Source organism: Pseudophryne corroboree (assembly GCF_028390025.1).
Source record: "Pseudophryne corroboree isolate aPseCor3 chromosome 3 unlocalized genomic scaffold, aPseCor3.hap2 SUPER_3_unloc_27, whole genome shotgun sequence".
Taxonomy (NCBI): domain Eukaryota; kingdom Metazoa; phylum Chordata; class Amphibia; order Anura; family Myobatrachidae; genus Pseudophryne; species Pseudophryne corroboree.
The window spans coordinates 170,968-178,137 of NW_026967516.1; the positions used below are offsets into that span (position 1 = coordinate 170,968).

General features: G+C 50.1%; 1 long non-coding RNA gene across 1 annotated transcript; it reads right to left on the bottom strand.

Annotated features, from left to right (window-relative positions):
- Window positions 1–341: 341 nt before the first annotated feature.
- Window positions 342–3,388, bottom strand: LOC134983870 (uncharacterized). Its single transcript, XR_010191694.1, has 4 exons — window positions 3,314–3,388; window positions 2,145–2,334; window positions 556–634; window positions 342–437 (listed from the first exon to the last, which is right to left on the bottom strand). It is a non-coding gene; the product is annotated as an uncharacterized LOC134983870 (long non-coding RNA).
- Window positions 3,389–7,170: the final 3,782 nt, after the last annotated feature.

Below are 7,170 nucleotides of genomic sequence, written 5' to 3' on the forward strand. Positions count from 1 at the left end.
GTCTCTTCTTCTCCCTCTATATCTTCTGCCTTCATATCAGTCACATACGTCTCTTCTTCTCCCTCTATATCTTCTGCCTTTAGATCAGTCACATACGTCTCTTCTTCTCCCTCTGTATCTTCTGCCTTTATATCACTCACATACGTCTCTTCTTCTCCCTCTATATCTTCTGCCTTTATATCAGTCAGGCAGTCATCCTAAATAGCCCACAAAACAATATACATTAATAATATCTGATTTCAGATAGTGTAATATCAGTGTATAAAACACACAGCTTCTCTACAGATCATATAGTGACAGTCACTTTGGTGTATTGGTGAGACCCTAAATCCCACCTACCTGATCCTCCTGTGGGATCCTGTGATTCTCCTCTGTACAATCCTGGGAATACAGAGGACGGGGACATCTCTCTGGGGTATCTCTGTTACTGGGCCCATCTGTAGGAGACACATAGTGACTGAGTACAGTGTATATATGTGATTATCAGATGATGTGTGTATATAGGGGGCCCCATACCTGCTCTCCCCTGTACAATACATGACAGTCTCCTCTTACCCAGTGATGTGAGGGGCCGGTGATTCTCCATCATCACGTCCTTGTACAGACTCCTGTGTTCCTCTGTATACTCCTCCTCCTGCATGGAGACATAGACAGTGACATCCTGACACCTTATAGGCACCTGACACACACAGTGATACAGTCATCACCCAGACACGTCCCCTGGTGTTACTGTATAATGCCCCATTCCCAGCAGTCACCTCTCCAATCATCACACAGACACATTCCCTGGTGTTACTGTATAATGTCCCATTCCCAGCAGTCACCTCTCCAGTCATCACCCAGACACATTCCCTGGTGTTACTGTATAATGTCCCATTCCCAGCAGTCACCTTTCCAGTAATCACCCAGACACGTCCCCTGGTGTAACTGTATAATGCCCCATTCCCGGCAGTCACCTCTCCAATCATCACCCAGACACATCCCCTGGTGTTACTGTATAATGCCCCATTCCCAGCAGTCACCTCTCCAGTCATCACCCAGACACATTCCCTGGTGTTACTGTATAATGTCCCATTCCCAGCAGTCACCTCTCCAGTCATCACCCAGACACTTCCCCTGGTGTTACTGTATAATGTCCCATTCCCAGCAGTCACCTCTCCAGTCATCACCCAGACACATCCCCCGGTGTTACTGTATAATGCCCCATTCCCAGCAGTCACCTCTCCAGTCATCACCCAGACACGTCCCCTGGTGTTACTGTATAATGCCCCATTCCCAGCAGTCACCTTTCCAGTAATCACCCAGACACGTCCCCTGGTGTAACTGTATAATGCCCCATTCCCGGCAGTCACCTCTCCAATCATCACCCAGACACATCCCCTGGTGTTACTGTATAATGCCCCATTCCCAGCAGTCACCTCTCCAGTCATCACCCAGGCACATCCCTTGGTGTTATTGTATAATGTCCCATTCCCAGCAGTCACCTCTCCAGTCATCACCCAGACACATTCCCTGGTGTTACTGTATAATGCCCCATTCCCAGCAGTCACCTTTCCAGTCATCACCCAGACACGTCCCCTGGTGTAACTGTATAATGCCCCATTCCTGGCAGTCACCTCTCCAATCATCACCCAGGCACGTCCCTTGGTGTTACTGTATAATGTCCCATTCCCAGCAGTCACCTCTCCAGTCATCACCCAGACACATTCCCTGGTGTTACTGTATAATGTCCCATTCCCAGCAGTCACCTCTCCAGTCATCACCCAGACACATCCCCTGGTGTTACTGTATAATGTCCCATTCCCAGCAGTCACCTCTCCAATCATCACCCAGGCACGTCCCTTGGTGTTACTGTATAATGTCCCATTCCCAGCAGTCACCTCTCCAGTCATCACCCAGGCACGTCCCTTGGTGTTACTGTATAATGTCCCATTCCCTGCAGTTACCTCCCCAGTCATCACCCAGACACATTCCCTGGTGTTACTGTATAATGTCCCATTCCCAGCAGTCACCTCTCCAGTCATCACCCAGACACATTCCCTGGTGTTACTGTATAATGTCCCATTCCCAGCAGTCACCTCTCCAGTCATCACCCAGACACATCCCCTGGTGTTACTGTATAATGTCCCATTCCCAGCAGTCACCTCTCCAGTCAGCAGCTGAATGATCTTGTTGGTGAGTTCCAGGATCTTCTGATCATTGTGTCTCTCATGTGTCAGTGACTGAGATGGAGGCACCGTGATGGGGCTCTGGGTCCTGCTCAGTCCTACACACAATGTGATGGCTGCTGGGTGTCTCACACTCACCGGAAGTCTTCTTCACTACTGTGTTAACCTGCAAAATGGAGGAGACATGAATATTAATGTAAATGCTCCGAGATCCCTCACCTCTCCAGTCATGTCCCTGTAATATTACTGTAGATATTAGTAATGTCACTGTGACACTCCCAGATCCCCTCATCTTCCTAGTCATATCCCTGTATTATTACTATAGATATAAGTGACATCGCTGTGACACTCCCAGACTCCCCTCACCTCCCCAGTCATGTCCCTGTATTATTACTATAGAGATAAGTGATGTCATAGGGACACTCCCAGGATATACATTTGCTTCATACTGCTCCAATTATCATCTGTTACACATGCCAGGGATATTATGGTCTCTGCTTTAATATAATCTAGAATTTTAGCAATATTTTCAATCCCTACAATTATATAATAAATTAATAATAATAGTGACACTAATGGCTGCACCCAGTATACAAATAATAACGTGTCTTTAAAAGCAGGACACCTCAGACCATTCCTCCTGTATTGTAGGACATTACCACCAGTCCCAATGTATAATAATAATACCAGGACTCCACAAGCTGCTGTCCCTGTATAATAATAACCGTACAAAAAAAAAAACTGCTCCCCCTGTACAGCACTAATAACAACGACAGGACACCCCATTCTGCTCTCCTTTATAGTAATAATAAAATGACATTACAGGATGCTCCCCCTGTATAATAATAACAACAGGACACTACAGGCGGCTCCCTCTGTATAATAATAATAATAATAATAATAATAACAACAACAACAGGACACTACTGGCTGCTCCCCGTGTATAATAACAGGACACCACAGGCTGCTCCCCCTGTATAATAATAACAACAGGACACTACAGGCTGCTCCTCCTGTATTATAATAATAACAGGACACTACAGGCTGCCCCTCCTGTATAATAATAATAACAGGACACCACAGGCTGCTCCCCTGTATAATAACAATAACAGGACACTACAGGCTGCTCCTCCTGACGCCATTACCTGATGGCAGATGCTAGAACCGCGATTTAGAACCAACCATCACGTGATCTTCCTGTGTGTGGAACGGAATAAAGTGACCGGAAGTAAGGTGGACCGCTCAGGCCGGAAGTAGGGAATGATTGGCACAGGCTGCTTCCTAGCGTCTGGCCCCTCCCATCCCATGCCCCGCCCTCAACTCCGCCTTCTGTAATCACTATTCCCGTACATGTCCTCAGTACAGGAGGCCGGCGGCCATTTTCTTGTAGACCAGTCCGGCAGCAGCTGCGGCAGCAATAGGTTCCCTGGCCGTGTAGTGACGTCAGGAGCGGCGGCCATTTTCCCCTGGTCTGAGCTCCGCCTTCCTTCTATCATTCCCACAAGGCAGCAGGAGCAGAGAGCAGCCATTGCTGTGTCTGGCAGCAGGTAATGATATTATTATTATTATTCTATAGGCTGAGCAGCTCTGGTGTCAGGTTCTGTACTACAGGGGGAGCAGCCTCTGGTGCCTTGTTATAGTGCAGCTGGAGCAGCCTCTGGTGCTGCATTATCCCTGTACAGGTGGCTGACACTCTAGTGTCCTATTACTGTAATACAGGTGGCGCAGACCCCGCCATTACCGTAATACAGGTGGCGCAGACCCCACCGTTACCATAATACAGGAGGTGCAGACCCCGCCGTTACCGTAATACAGGTGGCGCAGACCCCACCGTTACCATAATACAGGAGGTGCAGACCCCGCCGTTACCGTAATACAGGTGGCGCAGACCCCACCGTTACCATAATACAGGAGGTGCAGACCCCGCCGTTACCGTAATACAGGTGGCGCAGACCCCGCCGTTACCGTAATACAGGTGGCGCAGACTCCACCGTCACCGTAATACAGGTGGTGCAGACCCCGCCGTTACCGTAATACAGGTGGCGCAGATCCTGCCGTTACCGTAATACAGGTGGAGCAGACCCCGCCATTACCGTAATACAGGTGGAGCAGACCCCGCCGTTACCGTAATACAGGTTGAGCAGATCCCACCGTTACCGTAATACAGGTGGCGCAGACCCCGCCGTTACCGTAATACAGGTGGCACAGACCCGACGTTACCGTAATACAGGTGGAGCAGACCCAGCCATTACCGTAATACAGGTGGAGCAGGCCCCGCCGTTACCGTAATACAGGTGGAGCAGACCCCGCCGTTACCGTAATACAGGTGGCGCAGTCCCCGCCGTTACCGTAATACATGTGGCGCAGACCCCGCCGTTACCATAATACAGGTGGTGCAGACCCCGCCGTTACCGTAATACAGGTGGCACAGATCCTGCCGTTACCGTAATACAGGTGGAGCAGACCCCGCCATTACCGTAATACAGGTGGAGCAGACCCCGCCGTTACCGTAATACAGGTGGAGCAGATCCCGCCGTTACTGTAATACAGGTGGCGCAGACCCCGCCGTTACCGTAATACAGGTGGCACAGACCCCGACGTTACCGTAATACAGGTGGAGCAGACCCAGCCATTACCGTAATACAGGTGGAGCAGACCCCGCCGTTACCGTAATACAGGTGGAGCAGATCCCGCCGTTACCGTTATACATGTGGCGCAGACCCTGCCGTTATCGTAATACATGTGGTGCAGACCCCTCTCTTACCGTAATACATGCAGCGGAAACCCCGCTGTTACCGTAATAAAGGCGGCGCAGACCCACCGTTACCGTAATACAGGTGACGCAGACCCCACCGTTACCGTAATACAGGTGGCGCAGACCCTGCTGTTACCGTAACGCAGGTGGTGCAGACCCTGCTGTTACCGTAATACAGGTGGCGCAGACCCCGCCGTTACCGTAATACAGGTGGCGCAGACCCCGCCGTAACCGTAATACAGGTGGCGCAGACCCCACCGTTACCTTAATACAGGTGGCACAGACCCCACCGTTACCGTAATACAGGTGGCACAGATCCTGCCGTTACCATAATACAGGTGGCGCAGACCCCACCGTTACCGTAATACAGGTGGCACAGATCCTGCCGTTACCGTAATACAGGTGGAGCAGACCCCACCATTACCGTAATACAGGTGGCGCAGAGCCCGACGTTACCGTAATACAGGTGGCACAGATCCTGCCGTTACCGTAATACAGGTGGAGCAGACCCCGCCATTACCGTAATACAGGTGGCACAGACCCCGCCGTTACCGTAATATAGGTGGAGCAGATCCTGCCGTTACCGTAATACAGGTGGCACAGACCCCGCCGCTACCGTAATACAGGTGGTGCAGACACCGCCATTACCGTAATACAGGTGGCGCAGACCCCGCCATTACCATAATACAGGTGGAGCAGACCCTGCTGTTACTGTAATACAGGTGGCGGAGACCCCTCTCTTACCGTAATACAGGCAGCGGAAACCCCGCTGTTACCGTAATAAAGGCGGCGCAGACCCACCGTTACCATAATACAGGTGACGCAGACCCCACCGTTACCGTAATACAGGTGGCGCAGACCCTGCTGTTACCGTAACGCAGGTGGTGCAGACCCTGCTGTTACCGTAATACAGGTGGCGCAGACCCCGCCGATACCATAATACAGGTGAAGCAGACCCCGCCGTTACCATGATACAGGTGGCGCAGACCCCGCCATTACCGTAATACAGGGGGAGCAGACCCCGCCGTTACTGTAATACAGGTGGTGCAGACCCCTGTATAGTAATAATATCAGGACACCACAGGCTGCTCCCCCTGTATAATAATAATAACAGGACACCACAGGCAACTACTCCTGTATAACAATAACAACTGGACGCCACAGGCTGCTCCTCCTGGATTATAATAATAATAATAATAACAGGACACCACAGGCTGCTCCTCCTGTATTATAATAATAACAGGACACTACAGGCTGCTCCTCCTGACGCCATTAGCTGATGGTAGATGCTAGAACCGCAATTTAGAACCAGGTGGAGCAGATCCCGCCGTTACTGTAATACAGGTGGTGCAGACACCGCCATTACCGTAATACAGGTGGCGCAGACCCCGCCATTACCATAATACAGGTGGAGCAGACCCTGCTGTTACTGTAATACAGGTGGCGCAGACCCCGCCGATACCGTAATACAGGTGAAGCAGACCCCGCCGTTACCATGATACAGGTGGCGCAGACCCCGCCATTACCGTAATACAGGGGGAGCAGACCCCGCCGTTACTGTAATACAGGTGGTGCAGACCCCGCTGTTACCGTAATACAGGTGGCGCAGACCCCGTCGTTACTGTAATACAGGTGACGCAGACCCCGGTGTTACCAATAATACAAGGGTAGCATCCTGTGCTATTATAGTATACAGGAGGAGCAGCCTGTGTTGTCATAATATACAGTTGTAGCATCCTGTGCTGTCATGGTATACAGGAGGAGCTGCCTGTTTTGTTATAATATACAGGGGTAGAATCTTGTGCTGTCATAGTGTACAGGTGGGGCGGCCTGTGTTGTCATAATATACAGTTGTAGCATCCTGTGGTGTCATAATATACAGGGGTATCATCCTGTGCTGTCATAGTATACAGGTGGAGCGGCCTGTGTTGTCATAATATACAGGGGTAGCATCCTGTGCTGTCATAATATACAGAGGGAGCAGCCTGTGGTGTCCTGTTATTATTATTATTATTATTATTATTATTATTATTATACAGGGTGATCAGCCTGTGGTGTGCTGTTGTTATTATTATTATACAGGGGGAGCAGCCTGTGGTGTGTTATTATTATTATTATTATTATTATTATACAGGAGGAGCAGCCTGTGGCATCCTGTTATTATTATTATTATACAGGAGGAGCAGCCTGTGGTGTCCTGTTATTGTTGTTATACAAGAAGAGCAGCCTGTGGCATCCAGTATTCTC